Here is a 12,745-nt window from a genome sequence, read left to right as displayed (position 1 = left end):
GCTACGAGAAATGTTTTGTGCTTGCGAGGTTTCAGGCTGAGTGGGAGGGGCCTAGACAAGGGGCGGGGTTTTCATCTCAGAGATCAGGTTACTATTGGTATAAAGTAGGGATGTGGAACCTTCTGCTGTAGCAAAACTACAATTCCCATCATGCCTGGACAGCCAAAGCTTTGCTTTGGAACAGCGGGAGGGCTGAAGGTTCCCCATCCCTGTTATAAGGTGAGGCCTATGTCCCGGCTACATTCCCTTACTCAGGTGGTCAAACCTATGACCCCCTCCCAGCTGTAGCAGAACTATAAAAGGTTTGGCTGTCCGGGCATGATGAAAATTGCACTTACACATAGTGTAAAAAGTCATAAGCCCTCTATGACTGCAAGAAGTGAAAACTACAACTCCCAGCATGCCCTGCACCAAACATTAGCAGGTCTAACGGAAGTACTTGGGGGGGGGGGGGGATGCAGCTGCAGTTACTTTTTCTTTCATGTTCTTTCTCACTCTGGGGGGGGGGGGATGCAGCTGCAGTTACTTTTTCTTTCATGTTCTTTCTCACTCTGGGTAATGCTGTACGGTGATCAGATCACATGACCATGGGGGGGGGGGTGATGTCACGATTATGATATGAGTCAGTCACTTCCTCTGATGAGTTCATCTGTGTCCAGTCACGTGATGTCACAAACCATAAATACATAAGTCAACTAGTTAATCTATTTAAAGGGCCGGTCCACTCACACACGATACATATACCCAACACTGTGATCAATTCACAATCCTTAAATCATTGTCTAATGATAGTTATTAAATAAATAATAATATTAAAGGGTTAGTTTACCAATTATTTGTTTGTTTTTCAAATGAACTTTGGCCAGAAAGTGCCAAAGATTTATAACTTCTATTAAAATATCACCAGTACTTATCAGCTGCTGTATGTCCTGCAGAAAGTGGTGTATTCTCTCCAGTCTGACCCAGTGCTCTCTGCTGCCACCTCTGTCCATGTCAGGAACTGTCCAGAGCAGCAGCAAATCCCCATAAAATACCTATAAGAATAAGAAAAATATGTTCTTAAAAACCTAATAAAAACATTGAACCAGAAAACCTCTCCTGCTCTGGACAGTTCCTGACATGGACAGAGGTGGCAGCAGAGAGCACTGTGTCAGACTGGAGAGAATACACCACTTCCTGCAGGACATACAGCAGCTGATAAGTACTGAGAGACTGGAGATTTATTATGAGAAGTAAATTACAGATCTCTGGCACCAGTTGATTTAAAAAAAAGTGAACAGCCCCTTTAATTTCCTAATATTCTGTTCCCAGTAAAGCCGTGTGACCTGCAATATGGCTCCCATTACCGTGCCCATAAGTTTCATCACAGCCCTACTGCTGATCCCTTCTGTATCAATGAATAAGCCCATTCAATGGCGGCCATAGCTCCGTATTTCTCAGAAATAGACACAGTCTTGTCCTGTCTCTAGTATGATCACTGCAGGATCACTAAGGGTGCCTTTACACAGACAGATTTATCTGACAGGTTTTTGAAGAGAGGCGAAATCTCAGTCTCAGTCCTTTATGACCTATGTTTCTGATTATAGTCTGTTCCTGACTTTGGCTTAAAAAATCTGTCAGATAAATCTGTCCGTGTAAAATCACCATAAGGGTGGGTTCAGACTACGGAATAAATTCCGTGGAATTCTGTCGCCTGCACGCGCTCACGGCCGCTGGCTCTATAGACACCATTCTATGGGCCGGCTGATTTCACGTTCTGCCGAAAGTATTGACGCGCTCATCGGCGGAATCAGCCGGCCCATAGAATGGTGTCTATGGAGCCAGCGGCCGTGAGCGCGTACAGGCGACAGAATTCCGCAGAATTTATCCACGAGAATTCAGAAGTCTGAACCCACCCTAAGGGCCCCATTACACCGGACGATTATTATGCGACAAATCGTTATATCGTTAAAATTTAAACAATAATTGCTGTCCCTCCTAGGGGACTATTACTAGCAATCATTGGATTGCGTATACTGATCAATGCGATGCCGTAGCATTGCATTGATCAGTGTAATCTGTGGTCATCTCATAGTCTAAAACTCTATGAGAAGAATGGGTAACTCCTCCGGTAGTCATGGAAATTGTTCAGGACTCTCGCAGTCACACCGCGGGGGTCCAGATTGGAGAGCGACAAGAGACTCTCTTAAACAGCGTCCATGCGGTACTGTCACAGCTTAGGTCTTCTAGGGGTTAATATTCTGCCGAATCAGTCATCGCTCCCAACGTTGATTGGCTTTTGGTCCTGACCTAAAAACGCTGATGACCGACCACGCGTCGCTATGGGTCCTATTAAACAAAGCGATTTTTAATTAACGATAAACGATCTCGTTCGCGATGGTTTATCGGTAACCTGAAATTGTTCACTGATCGATCGTTTACTCCATGTGGAATCACACTGAACGATTAGTGACCGAATGAAGAATTACAGCCACTTTGGTGTCAGCGCAGAACGATGAACGATTTCTCGTTGGTCATGTGATCGTTCCTGCATTTACACTAAACTATTATGGTTTAGATTCCAACAATATAATGATGATCTGCAGGATAATGGCCCCGTGTAATAGTGACGCACGGCTGAGTACTGTGTAATGACCATAACCCAGACATACTGCTCCGCCCTCCCTAATGTCCTGTAGCTTCGGCTGAGACACTGCGGGGAGCGGGCCCAAGCTACAGGACATCAGAGAGGTATATGTACTGCTTTATTATTGTACAAGGACTGCACGAACATCGCTAGCTATATATATAATATACACACAGCCCTGGCTGCACGATTATCGGGCCGTATATGGGCTCAGTAAGCAGCATGTAGGATACAGGAGGTTCTGGCACCCGGCATCATGTAGTATACAGGAGGTTATGGCACCCGGCAGCATGTAGGATACAGGAGGTTATGGCACCCGGCATCATGTAGTATACAGGAGGTTATGGCACCCGGTATCATGTAGTATACAGGAGGTTATGGCACCCGGCATCATGTAGTATACAGGAGGTTATGGCACCCGGCAGCATGTAGGATACAGGAGGTTATGGCACCCGGCAGCATGTAGGATACAGGAGGTTATGGCACCCGGCATCATGTAGTATACAGGAGGTTATGGCACCCGGTATCATGTAGTATACAGGAGGTTATGGCACCCGGCATCATGTAGGATACAGGAGGTTATGGCACCCGGTATCATGTAGTATACAGGAGGTTATGGCACCCGGCATCATGTAGTATACAGGAGGTTATGGCACCCGGCATCATGTAGGATACAGGAGGTTATGGCACCCGGTATCATGTAGTATACAGGAGGTTATGGCACCCGGCATCATGTAGTATACAGGAGGTTATGGCACCCGGCATCATGTAGTATACAGGAGGTTCTGGCTCCATCTTATATACCTCCCACCCTTCTAATCCTAAAAAAGGAAATTCCTGGTATTTGGAAGCTGCGTCATGGCGCTATATCCATCAGCCGAGGCCGGAAGCTGCATCTCCCCCTCACAGACTCCGATACTTCCAATAACTGTTTATGTTATGTGGGTTTTCTGTGCCCCTCGCCCCACTGTGCTCCTCCCTGCCCCTCACCCTACTGTGCCCCTCCTGCCCCTCTGTGCCCCTCCCTGCCCCTCGCCCCACTGTGCCCCTCGCCCCACTGTGCCCCTCCTGCCCCTCGCCCCTCCCTGCCCCTCGCCCCACTGTGCCCCTCCCTGCCCCTCGCCCCACTGTGCCCCTCCCTGCCCCTCGCCCCACTGTGCCCCTTGCCCCCCTCTGCCCCTCGCCCCACTGTGCCCCTTGCCCCCCTCTGCCCCTCGCCCCACTGTGCCCCTCCTGCCCCTCGCCCCACTGTGCCCCTCCCTGCCCCTTGCCCCACTGTGCCCTTTGCCCCCCTCTGCCCCTCGCCCCACTGTGCCCCTTGCCCCCCTCTGCCCCTCGCCCCACTGTGCCCCTCCTGCCCCTCGCCCCACTGTGCCCCTCCCTGTCCCTCGCTCCACTGTGCCCCTCCCTGCCCCTCGCCCCACTGTGCCCCTCCCTGCCCCTCGCCCCACTGTGCCCCTCCCTGCCCCTCGCCCCCCTGTGCCCCTCCCTGCCCCTCGCCCCACTGTGCCCCTCCCTGCCCCTCGCCCCACTGTGCCCCTCCCTGCCCCTCACCCCACTGTGCCCCTCGCCCCACTGTGCCCCTCCTGCCCCTCGCCCCACTGTGCCCCTCCTGCCCCTTGCCCCACTGTGCCCCTCCCTGCCCCTCACCCCACTGTGCCCCTCACCCCACTGTGCCCCTCTTGCCCCTCGCCCCACTGTGCCCCTCCTGCCCCTCGCCCCACTGTGCCCCTCGCCCCACTGTGCCCCTCCTGCCCCTCGCCCCACTGTGCCCCTCCTGCCCCTCGCCCCACTGTGCCCCTCCCTGCCCCTCGCCCCACTGTGCCCCTCCTGCCCCTCGCCCCACTGTGCCCCTCCTGCCCCTCGCCCCACTGTGCCCCTCCTGCCCCTCGCCCCACTGTGCCCCTCGCCCCACTGTGCCCCTCCTGCCCCTCGCCCCCCTGTGCCCCTCCTTGCCCCACCCCTCTGCCCCTCACCCCCCTCTTCCCCTCCCTGCCCCACCTCTGCCCCTCGCCCCCCTGTGCCTCTCTCTGCCCCTCGCCCCCCTGTGCCTCTCTCTGCCCCTCGCCCCCCTGTGCCCCTCGCCCCCCCTCTTCCCCTCCCTGCCCCGCCCCTTGCCCCCCTGTGCCCCTCTGCCACCCTAATACAACCGCCCGCTTATTAGTAACCGTCTCCAGGATGATGGGGGGGGGGGGGGGGAGATGGCGGAGTTCAGGCAGGGACTTGGGGAGAAACATGAAGGAGTCTCCAGCGTCCGAGAACACTTGTGTCATTGTATAATAATACGGCCGGGGGGGGGGGGGGGGGGGGGGCTGACTATACTGGGGGATGAGGTCATACTGGGAAAACCAGAGGGGCCGTCTGTCTGATCACTGGGGGGACGCATGGGGCAGATATATATATACTAGTTCCTATTTAAGGAAAGGTTTTTTTTTGTTTTTTTTTTAGTGGGACAAAAATCCTTAAAAAAATACTAATCATAAAAGAATGACTCTGGGGTTCAGGGGGGCAAAGGGGTTCCTAAAATTATCCGCTATAGGAAATATAGATTATAGATTATATTCAGATTATATAGGAAGCAGCCATTAAAGCTATTTAAAGGGATTGTCTGGGATGAAACCGCGCCAGTCGTGTGTGCAATAAAATGCAAGTGTGAACATAGCCTTAAAGGAGAAGTCCCGTGAAAATCTTTTTCTTTCAAATCGCTGATGTCATTTACGTCTATTTAAAAAAAAATCTTCCAGTACTTATCAGCTGCTGTATGTCCTGCAGGAAGTGGTGTATGACACAGTGCTCTCTGCTGCCACCTCTGTCCATGTCAAGAACTGTCCAGAGCAGGAGAGGTTTTCTATGGGGATTTGATGCTGCTCTGGACAGTTCCTGACATGGACAGAGGTGGCAGCAGAGAGCACTGTGTCAGACTGGAAAGAAAACACCACTGCCTGCCGGACATACAGCAGCTGATAAGTACTGGAAGACTGAAGATTTTTAAATAGAGTTTGGTTACAAATCTATATATATAAAAAAAAGGAGAATGGGGGAGGATGAAAGAAGTAACATACTCTCACCTCCCCCGCTCCAGTGCTGCTTCAGTCCCCTGGTCCCGGCCGCTGATTGGCTGAGCAGGCCTGACACATCCCAGGTCCCCTCTCAGACCCAGAAGCATCCAGGACCGGGGTAGATGAGAGCATGCTATGTCTTTCATCCTCCCCAGCACCATTATCACCCCAGCCCGGAGTTCTCCTTTAAGATGTCCTCTGCTATTAGACCTTCCCCAGCTCCTTGGAGTTGTCACCATCCCCCCATACTTCTAGCTGTATACAGGTAAGTACGGCCACATACAGGATCCCTGTTATACGTTTGGCTGCAGACGTCGCATAATCAGAAAGGAATTCAGTGGCGGCTCGGGGTGGAGACGCTGCAGCCGCTGCGTGTTCTGCCTCTAAAACAGAGAATCCTTTCCTGACGTCCTTATGGGGTAATTGGTGACAGTGTAAGGAGCCGCACACACCCTGGAAACTTGTGACTGAGCTGCGGCGGTACGGGGGCCCCTGAGAGTGTACACGCCTGTATACATATATACACACACACTGTCACTCCCTCCTCTCCGGCCGGATTCTGTCAGTCCTCACTGCAGTCCTGGAATTGTATTCAGGAACTGGTAGTGCTGATTATATATACTGTATGTGTATATATATATATATATATATATATAATGTAGGGTCTGTATAGCACTATTATTTGGATTAGAAATAGGTGGCGGTACTATGATGGCGGAATTATGTAGGGTTTGTATAGCACTATTACTTGGAGAAGAGGTAGATGGGGAGTAGGCAGCAGTACTATGTGGACACTGCATTGCAGTATTATGTAGGTTCTGTATAGCACTATTACTTGGATAAGAGGTAGATTGGAAGTAGGTGGCAGTACTATACGGGTACATGGCAGTATTATGTAGGTTCTGTATAGCACTATTATTTGGCTAAGAAGTAAGTGAGAAATAGGTGGCGGTACTATGTTGGTGCTGCATGGCGGTATTATGTCGTTTCAGTGTAGCACTATTACATGGATAAGAGGTAGATAGAAAATAGGTGGCAATATTATGTAGGGTTAATATAAAACTAGTATTTGGATGAGAGGTAGATGGGAAGTAGGTGGCAGTACTATATGGGCACTGCACGGTGGTATTATGTAGGTTCTGTATAGCACTATTATGTAGATGGAAAGTAGGTGGCTGTTCTATATGGGTACTACATGGCAGTATTATGTAGGGTTTATATAGAGCTATAATTTGGATGAGGTAGATGGAAAGTAGGTGGCAGTGCTATATGGGCAATGCATGGCGGTATTATGTAGGGTTTATATAGAACCATTATTTAGATGAGTGGTAGATGGGAAGTAGGTGGCAGTACTATATGGGCACTACATGGTGGTATTATGTAGGGTTTATATAGCGCTATAATTTGGATGGAGGTAGATGGAAGGTAGGTGGCAGTACTATGTGTGCACTGCATGGCGGTATTATGTAGGTTTTGTATAGCACTATTATTTCGATGAGAGGTAGATGGAAAGTAGGTGGCACTACTATATTGGCACTGCATGGTGGTATTATGTAAAGTTTATATAGAACTATTTAGATGAGAGGTAGATGGGGAGTAGGTGGCGGTACTGTATGGGCACTGCATGGTGGTATTATATAGGTTCTGTATAGCACTATTATGTAGATGGGAAGTAGGTGGCAGTACTATATGGGCACTACATGGTGGTATTATGTAGGGTTTATGTAGTAGCTATTATTTGGATGAGAGGTAGATGGAAAATAGGTGGCAGTACTATGTGGGCACTGCATGGCGGTATTATGTAGGGTCTGTATAGCACTATTATGTGGATGGAAAGTAGATGGCAGTACTAAGTGGGCACTACATAGTGGTATAATGTAGGATCTGTATAGCACTATTACTTGCATGAAAGTGGTAGATAGAAAATAGGTGTCGATGTTATGTGGGTGCTGAATAGGGGTTCTATGTAAGTTGTGTAAAGCGTTTTGTAAATTTGTCCATTTCTGGAAAAGCCGGGTGACAACCAATATGTCCGCCTACGCGGCTCTTACTGGGGTTGTCACCCAACTTTACTAGATTCCTTAACGTCAGATCAGCCCCATTGTACATCTACATCCTCCATGCCTGAATTTTTTTCTGGCCTTTAAGAAAGCTGGGTGACAAGTTGTAGTCCACACTAGGCTTACCCAGCTTTCCCAGAAAAGGATTTGGGATTTCCAGCAGTGAGTGACGGACTATGGGAACCTGATGTTATCTGTCATTTCCATGTGACGGTCAGGTGACCAGGCACGAGGGCGGCCATCTTGGCCAGGCTCCAGAGTCTCATTGTGTCTGCTTTTCCCTTATTAGGTGACATCACAGGAGGAGGAAGCGTCCTCTGTGATATTACTAAGCAGTATAGCTCATATACAGTGATGTCACATGTTATCAGGGCAGACAGGAAGAGGCGGCACCGAGAGATTACCACGAGCCGCCATGATTACAGATCACAAGCTGAAAGGAAGCGGGGGGGGGGGGGGGTATAATTACACTTCTGTTCACGTCCGTCCTCTATTCTGACCTATCTTGCTTTGTCCGATTCCCAAAACAGCCAATATGGCTGCCATTGTAGGGTTTGTAATGTTCATTTTCACTCTCAAAAATTTCATTTAACTTAGACCTTAAAGGGGAACTCCGGCATTTATTTTTTAATCAAATGGTATCAGAAAGTTATATAGATTTGTAATTTACTCCTATTTAAAAATCCCCAGTCTTACAGTACTTATCAGCTGCTGCATGTCCTGCAGGAAGTGGTGTATTCTCTCCAGTCTGACACAGTGCTCTCTGCTGCCATCTCTGTCCATGTCAGGAACTGTCCAGAGCAGCAGCAAATCCCCATAGAAAACCTATCCTGCCCTGGACAGAGGTGGCAGCAGAGAGCACTGTGTCATACTGAAGAGAATACACCACTTCCTGCAGGACATGCAGCAGCCGATAAGTACTGGAAGACTGGAGATTTTTAAATAGACGTAAATGACAAATCTGTATAACTTTCTGAGACCAGTTAATTTGAAAGAAAAAAAAAATCACCAGAGTTCCCCTTTAAGACATTGCCGGAAGGCAGGTGCAGCATTGGCAATGTGATTAAGATGAGAGATGTAATTAGAATTTATGGCGTAATGATAGGGGCCCTCACTACCTGGGGGCGGGAGACGGTATAAATAATACTGCCATATATCAGAGAAGCCACATAGCGGTGTCTGATAGCAATCATTACATAACCAGAGTCCTCGGCACCCGCCATTCACATTAGTCAGCCGTCATTATGGTCACGTGCGGTTATTGTCCGTCGTAATTACGCCTGTCATTCAGGAGTCAGGGGCGGCTGGTTGTTGGGGACACACGTAACCCTGATTCACGCAGATTAGTTATTACTGTATCTTCTGTACACGGGTGTGACACGTCTATAACGCTGCAGCAGCACCGGGCCACGGCCGTTATTAACATTCCAGCTCAGGTGATAACTGCGAGGAGCAGCGGGGGATGATGATGATGAAGACAACTTCTAATCCTATTACACAACTATGACATGTAGGGTTGTGCTATTGTTCTCTGTTTTCATCCCTTAGGATACGTTCACACTTACCGGATCCGCAGCGTATTTTCTGCTCCGGATCCGCAGCAGATTTCATTTAAATAACTGAACACAGCATCAAATCTGCTGCGGATCCTGTAGGTGTGAACGCACCCTTAAAGGGGTTGCCGACAAATTGGGTGAAATGACGTGATGGCTGATAGTCAACATCACTCAGCTTTCCCAGATGTCACCAGCTCTCAGGACTCTCAGAAAGCTGTATGATTTTATAGGGGCTGATATGGTGGCCATATTGGTCTCTGCATTAAAGTGGTTGTTCAACCAAAAATTTTTTCTTTCAAATCAATTGGTACCAGAAAGTGGCAATTTATTTCTATTAAAAAATAATTAAAAAAAAAAAATCTCCGGTCTTTCAGTACTTACAAGCTGCTGTATGTCCTGCAGGAAATGGTGTATTCTTTCCTGTCTGGAGAGCAGAATAGGTTTTTTCTATGGGTTTAGTTCCTGACATGGACAGAGGTGGCAGCAGAGAGCACTGTGTCAGAGTGGAGAGAATACACCACTTCCTGCAGGACATACAGCAGCTGATAAGTACTGAAAGACTGGAGATTTTAGAAGTAAATTACAAATCTCACCAGTTAATTTGAAATAATTTTTTTTTTTTGTGAACAACCCCTTTAATTTCTGGAGTCAGACTACCATGGGGTGTGGCCGCCCTCCAGGGACGATTACTGCACTGTGCCCAGCAGGGCGGCGCTGTGTTCACACATCAGTCAGGACATGGGTGTGACAGCGCTGACAGGCTGTTGTAAGGATTTTACTAGCGCAGAACCCGCTCCGGCCGGTTTTCCATCTGATAATAAAGAGGAATGCTGTAAAGTCTGATACAAGTTTGGTGCTGAGTACACAGGACGAGCCCCGACTAATAACTACACACAGTGCGTCCTGTCAGATAGCGAATGCAACACTAGAAAACTAACTGAGATGTCCAAAAGTTTTCGTTGCCCCTAGCAACCGTATAAAAATGAGAGCTGCTCTTTGATTGGTTGTTAGGAAATGGCCTAACTGAAAAACTCCATAGCAACCAATCACAGTGCAACTTTCTGTTTCATATGTAATTGAAGCCGCACTGTGATTGGTTGCCGGGGGCAACAAAGTTTTGCTTTTAGACGGTTTCTGGGAAAGCTGGGTGACAACTAATATGGCCGCCATTATATTGTCACCCAGCGGTCTGAGGCTTCTGAGTGTCAAACTATAAAGTACTATAAAACCCTTTAAATTTATCATTCGGGAAACTGGGAAAGCCGGGTGTGAAAACTATGGCGACCATTTGCTCCTATAACATTGTGTTACCATTCACGGCAGCTTTATACTGTCACCCAGCTTTCCCAGACTCCTGATTTAGTAGATATGCCATTCAGGAGTCTGGGAAAGTTGGATATGGCCACTATAAGCTGCTGCATCATTGTATAAACGTACAGATTTGTCATTGGGGTTTGCTGTTTGATGTCATCCATCTTTACCAGACTCCGGTAAAAGAAAGCTTGTCATTCAGGAGTCTGGGAAAGTTGGGTATCAACATGGCCATTAGCTGCTGTATTATTGTGTAACAGGACGCTTTCTCAGACAACCAATATGGCCGCTATTACTACTTCCACAAGATGTCACTGCATGACTAGACAGATATGCCATTCAGGGGCCTTAGAAAGCATGAGTGAAAGATGGTTATGGCGGCCATATTGGTTGTCACTTAATACAATGGTCAGAAAATGACAGAAAAAGATGACCCACACAAACTCTATGTGATTAGGGCTCTAGGACCCATGGAGAACCGGGTTGTATGGTGTGAAGGGGTTAACAGACGCCATCTTTTCCTTGCGTGTCTTACAGGTGTGACCACTAACCCTTAAATATGTTACGAGATCAATTTCAAGGGCATTTTTGGATAAACAAGTTTTTGACAGTGTTGAAAAAGGCGGGATGATCCCTCGAGGCTCCGCGCTGACTAAATGTCATCTGGGGCGAAGGTCACCAAGAGTGAACGACAAAAAAACGTGTGAGGTGAATGTGTAATGAGGACACATGGCCGGTATGGACAGGGCCAACCAGAGGTCACAGCTGTGTCCGGGCCCCTGTACCTGAGGAGTCTGAGGAGGGGCCTGCTACTGGCGGCCATCTCATGTAAGGGCAGCGCTAACAACACAAGGTCCTGGAAAGCGGCCATGATTAGTTATGGCAGTGTCGTCATGACAACCACAGGCGCCCCATGTAGTACAGTAACGGACAATCACACAGAGCCGCTGTTGGACGTGGGACGGATGTGGCAGTGTAGGGAGCAATACGAGCCATTTTGTAGTCCATGTTGGTTATGGGGCCGGTCTGGGGTGTATGGGATGTAGGGTAATACCTGCTCTGCTAGGGTACCTGTAGTCGCCATGGCAACCATGAACTGTGAGGTCAGTCGCTTATATCATAAAGAAGGTTCCATAAAAGAAAGGCTCCGTCCTTGATGTAATATGGAGGTTCTAGAACAGGGATGTCAAACTCTGCCCGCCGTCCAAATAGTGGTGCCATTATTTTTGGCCTGCAGACGAAATCAATTGATTTTCTAGATCTGGCCCGCTAAAAGGACAGCTCAGCTTATTGTAATATGGGCGAGTACTTTATGGGGCACTATTTAGGGGGGTTGACTACTATATGGGTCACTATTAAGGGGCTGACTACTATATGGGGCACTATTGAGGGGCTGACTACTATATGGGGCACTATTGAGGGAGCTGACTACTATATGGGGCACTATTGAGGGAGCTGACTACTATATGAGGCACTATTGAGGGGACCTGACTACTATATGGGACACTATTGAGGGAGCTGACTACTATATGGGCCACAATTAAGGGAGCTGACTACTATATGGGGCACTATTGAAGGAGCTGAATACTATATGGGGCACTATTGAGGGAGCTGAGTACTACATGGGGCACTATTAAGGGGGGCTGACTACTATATGGGGCACTATTAAGGGGGGCTGACTACTATATGGGAAACTGTTGAGGGAGGTGACTACCATATGGGGCACTATTGAGGGAGCTGACTACTATATGGGAAACTATTAAGGGAGGCTGACTACTATAAGGGGGAACTGTTGAGGGGGCTGACTACTGTATGGGACACAATTAATGGGATTACTTACTGAGTGGGGGAAATTAATGGGGTAACTACTCTGTGGGGGCAACTACTTTATGGAGCAGCATAAGGGTGCCTTTACATAGAGAGATTTATCTGACAGATTTTTAAAGCTAAAGCCAGGAATGGATTTGAAAAGAGGAGAAATCTCAGTCTTTTCTTTATGAGCTGTTCTCTGTTTATAGTCTGTTCCTGGCTTTGGCTTCAAAAATCTGTCAGTTAAATCTCTCTGTGTAAAGGCAGCCTTAGGAGTTACTATTAAGGGAGCTACCACCATGGGCTACAGAAGGTGGTATTTTT

Source organism: Dendropsophus ebraccatus, chromosome 1, assembly GCF_027789765.1.
Source record: "Dendropsophus ebraccatus isolate aDenEbr1 chromosome 1, aDenEbr1.pat, whole genome shotgun sequence".
Lineage (NCBI taxonomy): Eukaryota > Metazoa > Chordata > Amphibia > Anura > Hylidae > Dendropsophus > Dendropsophus ebraccatus.
This window is presented reverse-complemented; position numbering follows the sequence as displayed.